This window comes from Trichosurus vulpecula, chromosome 3, assembly GCF_011100635.1.
Source record: "Trichosurus vulpecula isolate mTriVul1 chromosome 3, mTriVul1.pri, whole genome shotgun sequence".
NCBI classification, from domain to species: Eukaryota; Metazoa; Chordata; class Mammalia; order Diprotodontia; family Phalangeridae; genus Trichosurus; species Trichosurus vulpecula.
This window is the reverse complement of record NC_050575.1, coordinates 419,093,360-419,106,916: the sequence shown is the minus strand read 5'-3', so window position 1 is coordinate 419,106,916 and position 13,557 is coordinate 419,093,360. Positions and strand designations below refer to the sequence as shown.

At 37.1% G+C, this 13,557-nt stretch overlaps 1 pseudogene; it reads right to left on the bottom strand.

Moving 5' to 3' along the window:
- Positions 1 to 10,832: 10,832 nt before the first annotated feature.
- Positions 10,833 to 11,575, bottom strand: LOC118844916 (annotated as a pseudogene).
- Positions 11,576 to 13,557: the final 1,982 nt, after the last annotated feature.

Below are 13,557 nucleotides of genomic sequence, written 5' to 3'. Positions count from 1 at the left end.
GGTCATGAATTTGTCTTGGCAGGTAGACTCCTCAATATTTTATGGTGTCTACAGTGACTTTAAATGGAATTTCTCTCTCTATCTCTTGCTGTTGTGCTTCTTTAGTAATATATAGGAGAGATGAGGATTTAGGTGGGTTTATTTTATATCCTGCAACTTTGCTAAAGTTATTTATTATTTCAAGTAGGTTTTCACTTGATTATTTAGGATTCTCTAAGTAAATCATCATATCATCTGCGAAGAGGTATAACTTAGTTTCTTCTTTGCCTATTCTAATTCCTTTAATTTCTTTTTCTTTTCTTATTGCTCAAGCTAATATTTCTAGTATTAAATTTTATAATAGGGATGATAATGGACATCCTTTTTCACCCCTGATCTTATTGGAAATGCATCTAGCTTATCCCCATTACACATGAAGCTTGCTGATGGTTTTAGGTAGATGCTACTTATCATTTTAAGGAAGACTCCATTTATTCCTATGCTTTCTAGTGTTTTTAAGAGGAATTGCTGTTGTATTTTGTCAAAAGCTTTTTCTGCGTCTGTTGAGATAATCACATGTTTTCTGCTAGTTTCGTTGCCAATATGATCATTACATTCCTCAAATAAATCCTACCTGGTCATAGTGTGTTATTCCCATGACAATTTGCTGCAATCGTTTAGCTAATGTTTTATTTTAAAATTTTGCATCAATATTTATTAGGGAAATCAGTCTATAATTTTCTTTCTCCGTTTTGACTCTTCATGGTTTAGGTATTAATACCATACGTGTGTCTTAAAAAGAATTTGTTAAGACTCATTCTTTGCCCACTTTCCCAAATAGTCTATAAAGTATGGGAATTAATTGTTCTTTAAATGTTTAATAGAATTCATTTGTAAATCCATCTAGTCCTGAAGATTTTTTTCCTAGGGAGTCCATTGATGGCTTGTTCAATTTCTTTTTTTCTGAGATGGAGCTATTTAGGCATTTTGATTCCTCTTTGGTTAATCTGGGCAATTTATATTGTAAATATTCATCCACTTCCCAAAGATTGTCAAATTTATGGACATACAATTGGGGAAAACAATTCTTAATTATTGTTTTAATTTCCTCTTCATTGGTGGTGAATTCACCCTTTTAATTTTTGTTACTGGTAATTTGGATATCTTCTTTCTTTTTTTATTCAAATTGACCAATAAATTTGATAAAACTTTGGTCAATTTGATTATCTTTGATTTCTTCTTCTGAAAAATGCCTGCTCATATCATTTAACCAGGGAGAATTTATCAACTGGGGAATAGATCTTACCCTTATAAATGTGGTTCTATTTGCTAAATATTTGAGAAATGGGGCCTTTATCACAGAAACTTGCTTAATTTCCCCAAATTTCTTGTTTTTATTCTAATTTCAGCTGCTTTAATTTTGTTTGTGCCAAAGCTTTTTTTTTAATTTCATGTAATCAAAATTATGCAATTCCTTTCCCATGATCCTTTCTATCTAATGTTTTGTCAGAGACTCTTCCCTTATGAATCCATATGACAGATATATTTTTCCAAGCTACCCTAATTTATTCATGATATCACCCAGTATGTCTAAATTGTGTACTCTTTTTGACCTTATCTTGATATGGAGCACAAGATGTTGATCTATACCACATTTTTACCAAATGCTTCCTCATTTTCCCAGGAATTTTTGTAAAAAGTGAGTTCTCATCCCAAAAGTGAGCCTTTGAGCATATCAAACACCAGAATAATATAGTTATTTAATACTGTGTATTGTTTATCTTATTCCACCATTATATTTTAGCATCAGATTGTTTTGATTATTATCACTTTGTAATATAGTTTTAAATCTGTTACTTACTGCTAGACCACCTTCCTTCAATTTTTGTAGGTTCCCTTGTTATTCTTGATCTTTTCTTACTCCACATGAATATTGTTATTATTTTTTCTAGCTCTATAAAGTAATTGTTGAGTAATTTTATTTGTATGGCAAAGAATTACTAAGTTAGCTTAAGCAAAATGGTTATTTTTATTCTATTGGCTCAGCCTACCCATGGGCAATTTATATTCCTCCAATTGTGTAGTTATATATTTATTGGTATAACAAGTGTTTTTTAATTGTGTTCATATAGTTTCTGGGTTTGTCTTGGCAAGTACACTCTGATGTATTTGATATTGTAAGCAGTTGGGGTATGTGGGGTGTTGAAAAAAGTCTAGTAAATCTGATGAGAGGTCTATTCATCCACTTTCAGTGTCCATGTGCTTCCCAGCTCTCACCTATGGTTTCAAGAAGCTGTAGCATGCAGAGCAGTCACACCTAAGTAAATTCATCTCATTAGAATGACTAAAACAGGTCAAAGGTGCCTGATGGGTCTCAAACTCATCAGTAAGTTAGGATGGTATGTACTCCATGCATGTAAAGACTTCCCTTGTGGAAGTGCTATATATGGATGTGAATATGTTGATTCAAAGGGCTATGAAGGCAGTTGAAGCAGGTAATGTGGAACACTTAGAGTTTGGTCAGGTACTGATAAAGCCAAGGTCACCCACTGCATTCAGGTCCACTGACAGATGTCTTGACTTTTGTTTTCCCACTGGGCTCTGATGACTCTGGAAGAGAGAGTGAGGCTGATGACTTTATGCAACTCTCTTTCACTTAAGTCCATAAGGTCTAGTGATGGACTAATAATGAAGCAGCAGAATTGATTTCTCTAGACTGGACTGAAGCAGTAGCATCAGGTATAAGCTGCTTTCTGGGTGTCTGAGTAGCCTTTTTGGGAACTGCACTGTTCACCTCCTGGCATGAGGAAGAGTCTAGAAAAGCTACCCTAAAATATCTGTTTCACCTAACCCTGACCTGCTTCCCACGGCAGGTGGGGAACCCACCCTGCAAACAAAACACAAAAATGTGTATGAAACCTTTTGTGAAGATGATTACACTCACAATCGGTACATAGAATGTCTGCATGCTTATGGACAACGACAACAAAAAATCGAGCAGACCTGAAATATGAACAGCTTGTTTTGTGAGAGAACATAGCAGGTGTCACATCCAAAAATAAGCCCTCAGTGACACAAGGCTGGCAAATGAAGACCAGATTACTAAAGTTAGATATGGATACATGTTTTTCCACCCAGAGTGGCTACAGTAAAAGGGAGCTGTGAAGTTGGCATAGGTTTCACAATGAAATCTAGTTAACAAGCTTGTATCCCTCCCTAAAGGAGTTCAGGACAGGCTCATAACCATGCAATTGCTACTTTCAGGAAAGTGCCAGGCCACTGTAATCAGTGTATATGCTCCCACCATGAAAAATTCTGATGAAGTCAATGAAACATTTTTTAAGACCTGGAGACCCTCTTCATTAATTTGCTGAAAGAGGACAAGCTTGTAATTATGGGTTACTTTACCATCAAAGGAGGTAAGAATTATAAGACATGTCAGGGAGTTTTTTTTTGGAGGAATAGAGTCAGAAATAACAGAAACGATCACTTATTATTGAAGACTTGTGCATCTCATGACCTTCTAATCATTAACACTGTCTTCGGTTTACCTAAACGCAACCAAATTTCATAGGTGCACCTTCTCAGAAAACATTGGCAATTAATAGACTATGCCATTGTAAGTCAAAGAGACAGAGAGGATATGATGGGGACAAAGGCAATGTGGGGTGCCTAGTGAGGATCTGATCATAGACATCCTCCCAAGTTAAACATTCACATTCAACAAATGTGATGGTGTTAAGGTAAAATGACTATCAGAAGACAACGTAAAGAGATTGGAGCATTTCTTTACATGTAAACAGTTTGTTACTGACTTGAAAAATGAGCCAACCCACTGTTGGCAGCAGTGGAGCAGATAAAGAGGGAGCAGCTCTCATAGATTTGTTGTATGGCAACACATTTACTTATCTGGGCCAGGACATGTACAAACATCAGGATTTGTTTGATGAAAATAATGGGGAAATTCGGAAGCTCCTAAATGAAAAATTAGAATCCTATAGGTTTGATCAGCAGGATACTTCATCCATCTCTAAGAAGACAGCATTTTTAACTTATCAAAAGTAAAGCGCAAGTAAAGTTTAGAGACATGTAGAATTCTTAGCTCTGTGAGAAGGCAGACGAAATTCAGTTTTATGCTAAGAGTTCCTACTCAAAGAGCTTTTATAGTGCCCTGAAGACTATTTAGGAGTCAAAACCCTACAATGCATCTCCATTATTCAGTGCTGATGGAGCCATACTGATTCATGATAAGGACATGATCCTGGAGCATTCTCAGCAGACTGTCATCAACTAATGATGAAACCATTGACCATTTACCTCATGTTGAAGTCAATCTCTCTCTAGCTGAACTTCCAACTGAAGAAGAGGTGTTGAATGTCATTAGGTTCTTTTCATGTCGCAAAGCACCTGGTGCTGATTCCATTTCAACAGAGATCCACAAGGCAGGGGGTTCAATGGTTATATAAAAGCTGTTTGAAATCTTCTTGGCTTTATTCAAAGAGGAAGTTATCTGCTAGGAGATTAAACATGCCTCTGTTGTTCATCTACAACAGGGCTGTCCAACCATAGGCTTTTATTGAAAAAACAGATAATGTATTTTCATTTGCCATTTTAGTGAGAGCTCTGCCATAGCTTGGCTTCCTTTACTAAATCATTTATGTGAATCTCTATGCTTGTAGGAGGGCTGCATAAATTGCACTGCAGCCCCAGGCCAAATTTTGGACAACCTTGATCTACATAAAGGAAAAGTAAATAGGTTGTCCTGTGACAATCACAAGGCAATCTCTCTCTTACTCATTTCCAGAAATATTCTTGCCAGATTCCTTCTTAATTGGCTGATCCTTCACCTGGAAGATAGTCGTCTACCCAAAAGACTGTGTAGCTTCAGTAAGGTCTGAGCAATGGTTGATGGGTGTTTGTTGAGTGCTTGCTGCCCAACAACTCCAGGAGAAATGATAGGAGCAGAACAGAGGTCTGTACATGAAGTCCATTGATCAAACAAAGGTCTCTGATGCTGTCCGTCATAAAAGCCTCTTGAAGATCATGGCAAAATTTTGTTGTGTGGAGAAGTTCATCAGTATTGTACACCACTTTCATGATGACATGTTTGCATGGGTGCTGAATAACGCACAATGCTCTCGCACTTTTCCAGTAACCAATTCAGTGAAGCAGGGCTATGTGATTGCTTCCATTTTTTTAAAGCATGATGTTTTCAAAGATATGTTAATATGCCTTCAACAGGGATGAACATGACATCTAGGTCAATTAACCCATTAATTGCAAATTATTTAACTTGAAAAAGACATAAGCTAAGACTAAAGCAGAGGAAGAATAGGTGTGTGACTTTTTGTCTGCAGATGATTAAACACTTAAGGCAGCCCCTGTGACTGAGATGCAAGAAACTATGGATCGATTCACTGCCACTTGTGCTAATTTTGGACTAACAATTAACATGAAGAAAACAGAGATTCTCCATCATCCAGCACTGCACCATACATAATGGAACCATCAGTACAGTAAACAGAGAATTTTGAATGCTGTGGATAAGTTCATTTACCTCGGTTATACATTTTCCGGATGTACAAATAGAGGATGAGATTGACACACACATTGTAACAGCTACCTTAGCATTTGGGAGGCTCAGAAAGAATGTGTGGGAGAGAAGAGGTATCAGGCTGCCTATCAATCTGGAGGTCTATAGAGCTGTTGTGCTGACCTCATGGTTGTATGCCTCTGAAAGCTGGACAGTCCACTACTTCCCTACCATAAAATATATTGTATTATCATCTGCAAAGAGTGATAGTTTTGTTTCCTTATTGCCTATTCCAATTTCTTCAATTTCTTTTTCTTCTCTCATTGCTATAGCTAATATTTCTAGCACAATGTTGGATAATAATTGTGATAATGGACATCCTTGCTTCACCCCCTAACTCATTGATAAGGCTTCACATTTATCCCCATTACAGAGAATGCTTACTTTTTTTTGAGCGATACTATTTATCAATTAAGAATGACTGCATTTGATCCTATACTTTTTAGTGTTTTAATAAGAATAGGGGTACTTTTGTCAAAGGCTTTTTCAGCATTTATGGTATAATCATATGATTTTTCTTGATTTTGTTATTGATGTGGTCAATTTTGCTTAGAAAATTCCCAATATTGGGGCAGCTAAGTGGCACAGTGGTAGAGCACCGGCCCTGGAGTCAGGAGGACCTGAGTTCAAACCTGGCCTCAGACACTTGACACACACTTACTAGCTGTGTGACCTTGGGCAAGTCACTTAACCCCAATTGCCCTGCCAAAAAAAGAAGCAAAAAAAAAAAAAAAGAAAATTCCCAATATTGAACTAGTCATTATTCTTGGTACCAATTCTAGCTGGTTATAGTGTATGATCCTGATGATATATTGCTGTAATCTCTTTGCTAGCATTTTATTTATTTATTTTTACTTTGATATTCATTAAAGAAATTGGTCTAAGGTTACTTTGTTTTCAGGTCTCCATTGATTAGGTATCAGCAGCATGTTTGTGTTACAAAAGAAATTTGGTAGTATTCCTACTTTGTCTGTTTTTTTTCCTTCCAAATACTTTATAGATTATTAGGATTAATTGCTTCTTAAATATTTGGTAGAGTCGCCCTGGGTAGTTTTTCTTAGGGAGCTCATTAATGTCTTGTTCAATTTATTTTTCTAAGATATAGTTATTTAAGTGTTCTATTTCCACTTCAGTTAATCTAGGAAATTTACATTTTTGTGAATATCCGTCCATTTCACTGACACTGTCAGATTTATTGACATGCAATTGAACAAAATATCTCATCATAATTGCTTTAAATTCCTTTTTTTATTGATGTAGAATTCACCCTTTCCATTTTTAATACTGGTAATTTGATTGTCTTTTCTAATTCAAATTAAGCAATGGTTTATCTATTTTTTTTCAAAAACTAGCTCCCAATTGATTTATTAAAATGGTATTTACTTTCAATTTTATCAATGTCTTTTGATTTTTAGGATGTCCAAGTTGACGTTTACTTGGGGATTTTAAATTTCTTATTCTGCTTGGTTTCTTTGTTGCGTGTCCAATTCATCGACCTTTCCTTTACTGACGTACATTTTTTTTAATTTCCCCTAAGAACATTTTTGGCTGCATCCCACAATTTTTAATGTTGTCTCATTATTTTCTTTAATAAAAGTATTGACTGTTTCTATAATTTATTCTTTGATCCCCTCATTCTTTAATATTAGGCTATTTAGTTTCTAATTAATTTCAATCTATGCTTCTGTTGCTCTTTATTGGATTTATTTTTCATTGCATTATGGTTTGAATAGGAGGCATTTAATATTTCTTCTTTTCTGCATTTGGTTGTGAGGTTTTCTGCCCTAATAAATGGTCAATTTTTGTGAATATTCCATGTGCAGCTGAGAAAAAAAAGGTTACTCTTTTCTATTCTCATTCAGTTTTCTCTAGCGATCTATCATATTTCCCTTCTCTACGAGTCTATTCATCTCCTTAAAGTCTTATTTCTTTATATTATGGTTAGATTTATCTAGTTCTGAGAGGGCAAAGTTGAGGTCCCCTACTAGTATGGCTTTACTGTCTATTTTGTCCTGTAATGTATTTAACTTTTTTCTTTAATAATTAAGATGCTATGTTTAACACTGGTATTGCTTCATTGTCTATGGCATCTTTTAGCATTTAGCAAAATGTAGTATTCCTGTTTATCCATTTTAATTCAGTTTGTTTTTGCTTTTGCTTTGTCCAGGATCATGATTGCTACCTCTGTCTTTTTTTTAAATATTCACTGAAGCATAATAGATTCTGCTCCAGCCCTACATTTTAACTCTGTGTCTCTATGCTTCAAATGTGTTTCATGTAAAGAAGATCTTTTTGGATTCTGGTTTCTCACCCATTCTGCTATCTATTTCCATTTTATAAGTGAGTTTTTTTTCCACTCATATGCACAGTTATGATTATTAACTATTCATTTTCCTCTATCCTTTTCTCTTCTTTCTTTCCTTCCTTCCTTCATCTTTCCTTCCTTCTTTCTATCCTCTTCCTCCTTCTCCTCCTCCTTCTCCTCCTTCTCCTCCTCCTCCTCTCTCTCTCCCTCACTCCCTCCCTCCCTCCTGTTTTCCTTCTAAAGCTTGTTTTGCCACCAACCACTGACCACCCTCCCTTTCCTGAATCCCTTCCCTTCCTACTTCCCTGTTGGGCAAGAAAGATTTCTATTGAGTATGTGTGCTTCTATTAAGTATGTCTCTCTGTGTGTTCCTGTGTGTGTGTCTATGTGTGCTTTGTTCCATCTGTGAACCAATTTAGATATGAGTGAAGATCACTCCCTTTCCCCCTTCCACTATAGTAGCTCTTTCTTGCGCTCTTCTTTTATGTAAGATGATTTCCTCCATTCTTTTTTCTCCCAAAGCATCCCACTTTCTTGCCTATCCATTTTTTACATCATCCTAATGTAATCAATTCACTGATGTTTCCTCTTCCTATGTAGTTTACCTTGACTTGCCTCCAAAATGGTAAAGTTTTTAAGAATCACATGTATCATCTTGCTAGAATGAAATGTAAACAGTTCAACTTATAATTTTTCTTTCTCGTTCACATTTTTATGACTGTCTCGAGTCTTGTATTTGAAAATCTTTTTGTCTTTAAATTCAGCTCTTGTCTTTTTATCAGGAATACTTAAGTCTTCTTTTGAACTAAATATTCATTTTTTCCCTTAAAGGATTATACTCAGTTTTACTGGGTAAGTTATTCTTGGTTGTACACCCAGATCTTTTGCTTTTCAGAATATTACATTGCAAGTCCTTCAATCCTTTATCATTGTGACTACTAAATCTTGTGTGATAGTGATGGGAGTTTCATGTTATTTGAATGATTGCTTTATGGTTGTTTAAAGTATTTTCTCTTTGACCTTGGAGATTAGGAATTTGGATATATTATTCCTGTGAGGTTTTGTTTTGAGATTTCTTTCAGTTGATGATTGGAGTCTTTCAATATCTCTTTTACCCTCTGGTTATAAGATATTGGGAATTTTCTTTGATTTCTTTTTTTGAAATATTATCTAAGCCCTTTCTTTGATCATGGCTTTCAGGTAGTCGAATATTTCTCAAATTATCTTTCCTGGATCTGTTTTTTTTTCTATTTTTTAAAATATTTATTTTATTTTATTATTTTTTGTTGTCTTATGTATTCATTAGCATTCATTTGCCCTATTCTAAATTTTAAGGAATTGTTTTCTTCAGTGAGCTTTTGTACCTCTTTCCACTTGGCCAGTTTTGCTTTTTAAGGTGTTTTTGTTTTCTTAAGTAAGTTTTGTACCTTTTAGAAAATTACTTTTGGCCAATTCTGTTTTTTAAGGTGTTATTTTCTTCAGTATATTTTTGTGTCTCTTTTACCCAACTGCTGATTGTCTTTTCATAATGTTCTTTCATTCCTTTACCTATTTTCCCCTCTGACAGTCTTATTTGATTTTGAAAATCATTTTTAGCTCTTCCAGGAATTCTTGTGCATCTTGTGTCCAATTTACTTTGTTTTTTTCCCTTTGATTCTTTGGTTTTCGCATTTTTGAGTACTTCAGTGTCTTTTTTTGACCCAATACATGGATTTTAAATGCAGCAGACAATATTAAGAAGTCAAATAATTTGAAAAACACACATGGCAAGCTATATATTTTTCATATTCACTAACAGAGGTTCTAGGTTAAATATTTGCATAGTTAGCTTTTTTAACATTTTTTTTAATTTTAGATTTGACTAATAAAGTTAAACACACAAGAAAAGAAAAAGAAACATATAAACTTAAATATTAAACCAAATATAAAACAAGAAAAGAAAAAAATGTCATGCACAGCAGAATGTAAGAAAGAATTCAAAACATGTAACCATAAATTTCCATTTCAGGAAAGTCTATTCAATACTATGCACTATATTCAATAATATGCATTGTGTAGAAAGCTGTCCATCTTTTCTTTCCTTCTGTGTAGTTTTTTTTTTTTCTGTTTTTAGACTTGTTCTTTTCATTTGCTCAGTAATGGGGTATGGAGCACAGATTGATTGGGGTAGGGGGAGAAATGAATTGATTTAAAAGACTAAAGATATCAATCAATAAAAATGTCAAGGGAACACCCTTTTCTCCTTCAGTCTCCAACACACAAAGAGACATTGCATACTCCTGGTTTTCCTTAGCTCAAAGGAAAGGAGTGTTGAAAGTAATTAACTACCTCTCCTAAAGCAACTTGTACTCGGTCTTTCCACACTCGCCTAGTGCAGACGTGCAGTAAACGGATTTTATAATTACTATCCAAATCAAAGTTAGGCATAAACTCTTTACCAAAAGTTAAATAGCAATAAAGAAGGCCAGAAAGACCTCAGGGAAGCAAAGTCAATGATCCCAAAAATGTTAATGATGCCTCTGACCTGAAACTTGTTTCATCTGAAGCATTCTCTATTTGCCTTCTGGAAAGAGCACTGAAGATGGCAAAAACTTGTGACTTCCAGATTAACCCGTTCTCTGTTCTTCCAGGCTCCCAGGCTGTATGAAAAATATTCCCCTTCAGAAGAAAACTTCCTTCTTCCAAGATTAGGAATTGATTTTTTTTCCCCTTCGGTGAAATGGTTGATCAAACTGGGGGAGGTGCTTAGCCACAAAGGACATCCTTTTTTATGCCATTGTTAATTCCTCCCCTAACAGCCTTGAGCCTGGCTCCAAGTCTGTTCCAAATAAGGAATAAATATAAATACTAAAAGTCAGCAGTCTATTTAGTCCCTCAGTCATTGTAAGGGCAGGGCCTGAGAAGGCCACCAGGAAAAAAGCTAAAAGAAGAAGGACATCTGGAAGAGCAGAGCTCCTACTTGTCCTTCTTGCTTTCTTTGTCTGGCTGTGTGTGAGGAGCTGCAGACTGAGGGAGCTCCTCAGCGGCCACGTCTCTGGTCTTGCTCTGCTTCTTGACACATTTTTTCAGCTCATTCAAGCTGAACTCCCGTATCACGTTCTTCTCAGGGAAAGTTCAGGAGATAGCTCGACCCTTCTTGTCAATCTGGGGTTTCCTGATCATTTCTTCTCTCTCCCTCCCCCAACAGGATTAGGGTGGGAAGCTGTCTGGTGATAGGGAACGTACTCTGTACCTTGTACTGACATCAGGGTAGCGGCTGACGTGCACTTTCCCAAAATTCATCCCTGTACGGTTTTACTTGAGGGAGAGGTCAGCATAGACAGGAGCAAATGACTGGCACTCATTACACCAATTGGCAAAGAACTCGAGGATCCATGTGGTACGCTTGTCCTGTTCCAGCTCTTCATCAGTTGTCTTGTCATTTAAGGACTTGATGTACTAAGGACTCATGTAGAGTAGGGATTTGCAAGTCAACAGGACCACTATGCAGCACGTAATGCAGAGCAGACCCATGCGAATGTCCAGGCAGAAGAAGAGGATCGCGTTGGCAACTTTACAGAACATGAAGATGTTACCGATATGATCTGCTGCTCCACAGTGATTGATCTCAGGTTCTTCATCACTACAAAGGCACTGAGGAATGTTAAGATCTCCATCTCTCTCCAGTCTAAGTCGCAGGAGTTGTGATCCTCACGCTGCGTGGGGGAGACCGAGGCAGATTGGCTGCAGCTTCTCACGAGCAAAAAGGCAACTAACAGGAGCGCTGACAGCCGATAGTTGTCTGCTGTACACTTTTTACTTTGTTCTTTTTCCCCCTCCCTACCTCTGGCTGTAATTAAGGGTGGATATATTTAAATATAGATATGGATATATACATACACATATATGCATAAATACACACTACATATATACATACATACATACTACATACATAACTAGTTAATTTGAGGTTTCCTGGCTAGATTTCTTTCTCTAAGACCAAGTCTTAAACCCAATTCACTCTGGATCTCAGGGATACCCAAGGCCTCCAGCCTCCAGTAAGTACCCACAGCCAGTGGCATCCCTGCCCCCATAGCTTCTGCACTCATCAGGCATGTGCTGGCTACTTCTTGCCAGGGCCACATCTTTACAGCATAGCTCGGTCTTGTGTTCCTTCTCAGCAAGGTTTCTTTGATCTTCCCCAGCTCCACTAACTCCCCTCACTTTCTCAGGGGTAAAAGTTCCTGTGATTGGGGCAGAGGCAGTCTCCCAACCTAGCTAACCCCAGAGCATGCTGCTTGTTGTTTAAGTGGTCTTTAGCCTAGAGGTATTTACTCTTCACAGACAACCTCCCTATGTACAACAGGCAACTGAGATTTTTGGTTACATGTGTTACCTAGAACATGAGACTGTACTGTCTGACATAAGAGAAAAGGAGAAAACATTCCAGTTAAAACCCAAATAAGTCTCTTGGGAAGAAGTAACTCAACTCCAATCTCTTGGTCAATGACCCCTGGTGAACCTTGAAGTATATAGAGGATTCAGAAATTTTTCTTTGTGTCCTAGGATAATCCCTAGAAGAGAATACAGAAGCATTTGCCTCAACTGCATCTAAAGACAGGCTATACATAATGAGAATTAAACACAATTCAGTACAGCCTGTCCTCCTGGAAAGGGTAGATAGATGAATTTCCTCTGGTTTTGCTTCCTTCCTGGATATGAAGCACTATAGATGCTTTCTCCTCTCACTTAACATGGATAGGGCATGTAGAATTGTGTAGAACATATTTTAGAATTACTATCCCAGCTTCTACTCTCACTGCTGTCATGTTCCCAAAATGTGGCTGCCACAGCCCGTTATGGTTCTGGAGTTAGACTGAAAAAAATGTGTATGGTTTTTATAATTCTATATCTCATTAGCACCCAGTGTATGCTCCCTTCCCTCCCCCCCCCCCAATTAATAGTGTTATCACTTAGTCAGGGAGATTTAATTAACTTCCAGTTAATATGAGAAAAATGCTACAAAGCATTCTGTCAAAACTCTGTGATGGCGGCCTTCTAATGTCAGAGTTAAGATGGCAGGATAGAAGAAGAACTCAGTCAAGCTCTCCCACAATGCCCTTCCAAGCAACTTTAAAATAATGCCCTAAATTGAATCCTGGAAGGCTAAAGACAACAAAACACCAGGATAAGACATTCTTCTGCCCATGAAAATGTACAGATCAGAAAGAGATATTTGTGATGTGAGAGTGGAAGCTGGACTGGAACCCATGTGGATGAACCACCAGTGGTGGGACTAGATGGAAACAATGGAATCAGCAGAAGCTTCAGGAACTCCCAATCCAAAGAAGGTAAGAGGACCTGGAAACTGATCAAAAAGAGACTACATAGCACCCTTATGCTAGTAATGGATTCAGCACAAGATTCTGGCATCTCCATTGCCTATGCCCTCTACAGGGACATTATTCAAGGGCAAAGTATAGCACTTTCAGGCAAAGGAGAGCAAGAGCCCTGAGGAACAGAACTGCTTTTGGTGACAAGGGATCAGAGACCCTGAGGACCAATACTGACTTTAGTCAGAAAGGATCAGAAGCCCTGAAGAGCAGTACTGACTATAATCTGAAGGGGTCAGGGACCCTCCTAAGGTAAGGACTAGAATGTAGACCAAGACATCAGTGACCACACCTCTCCCCATATCACC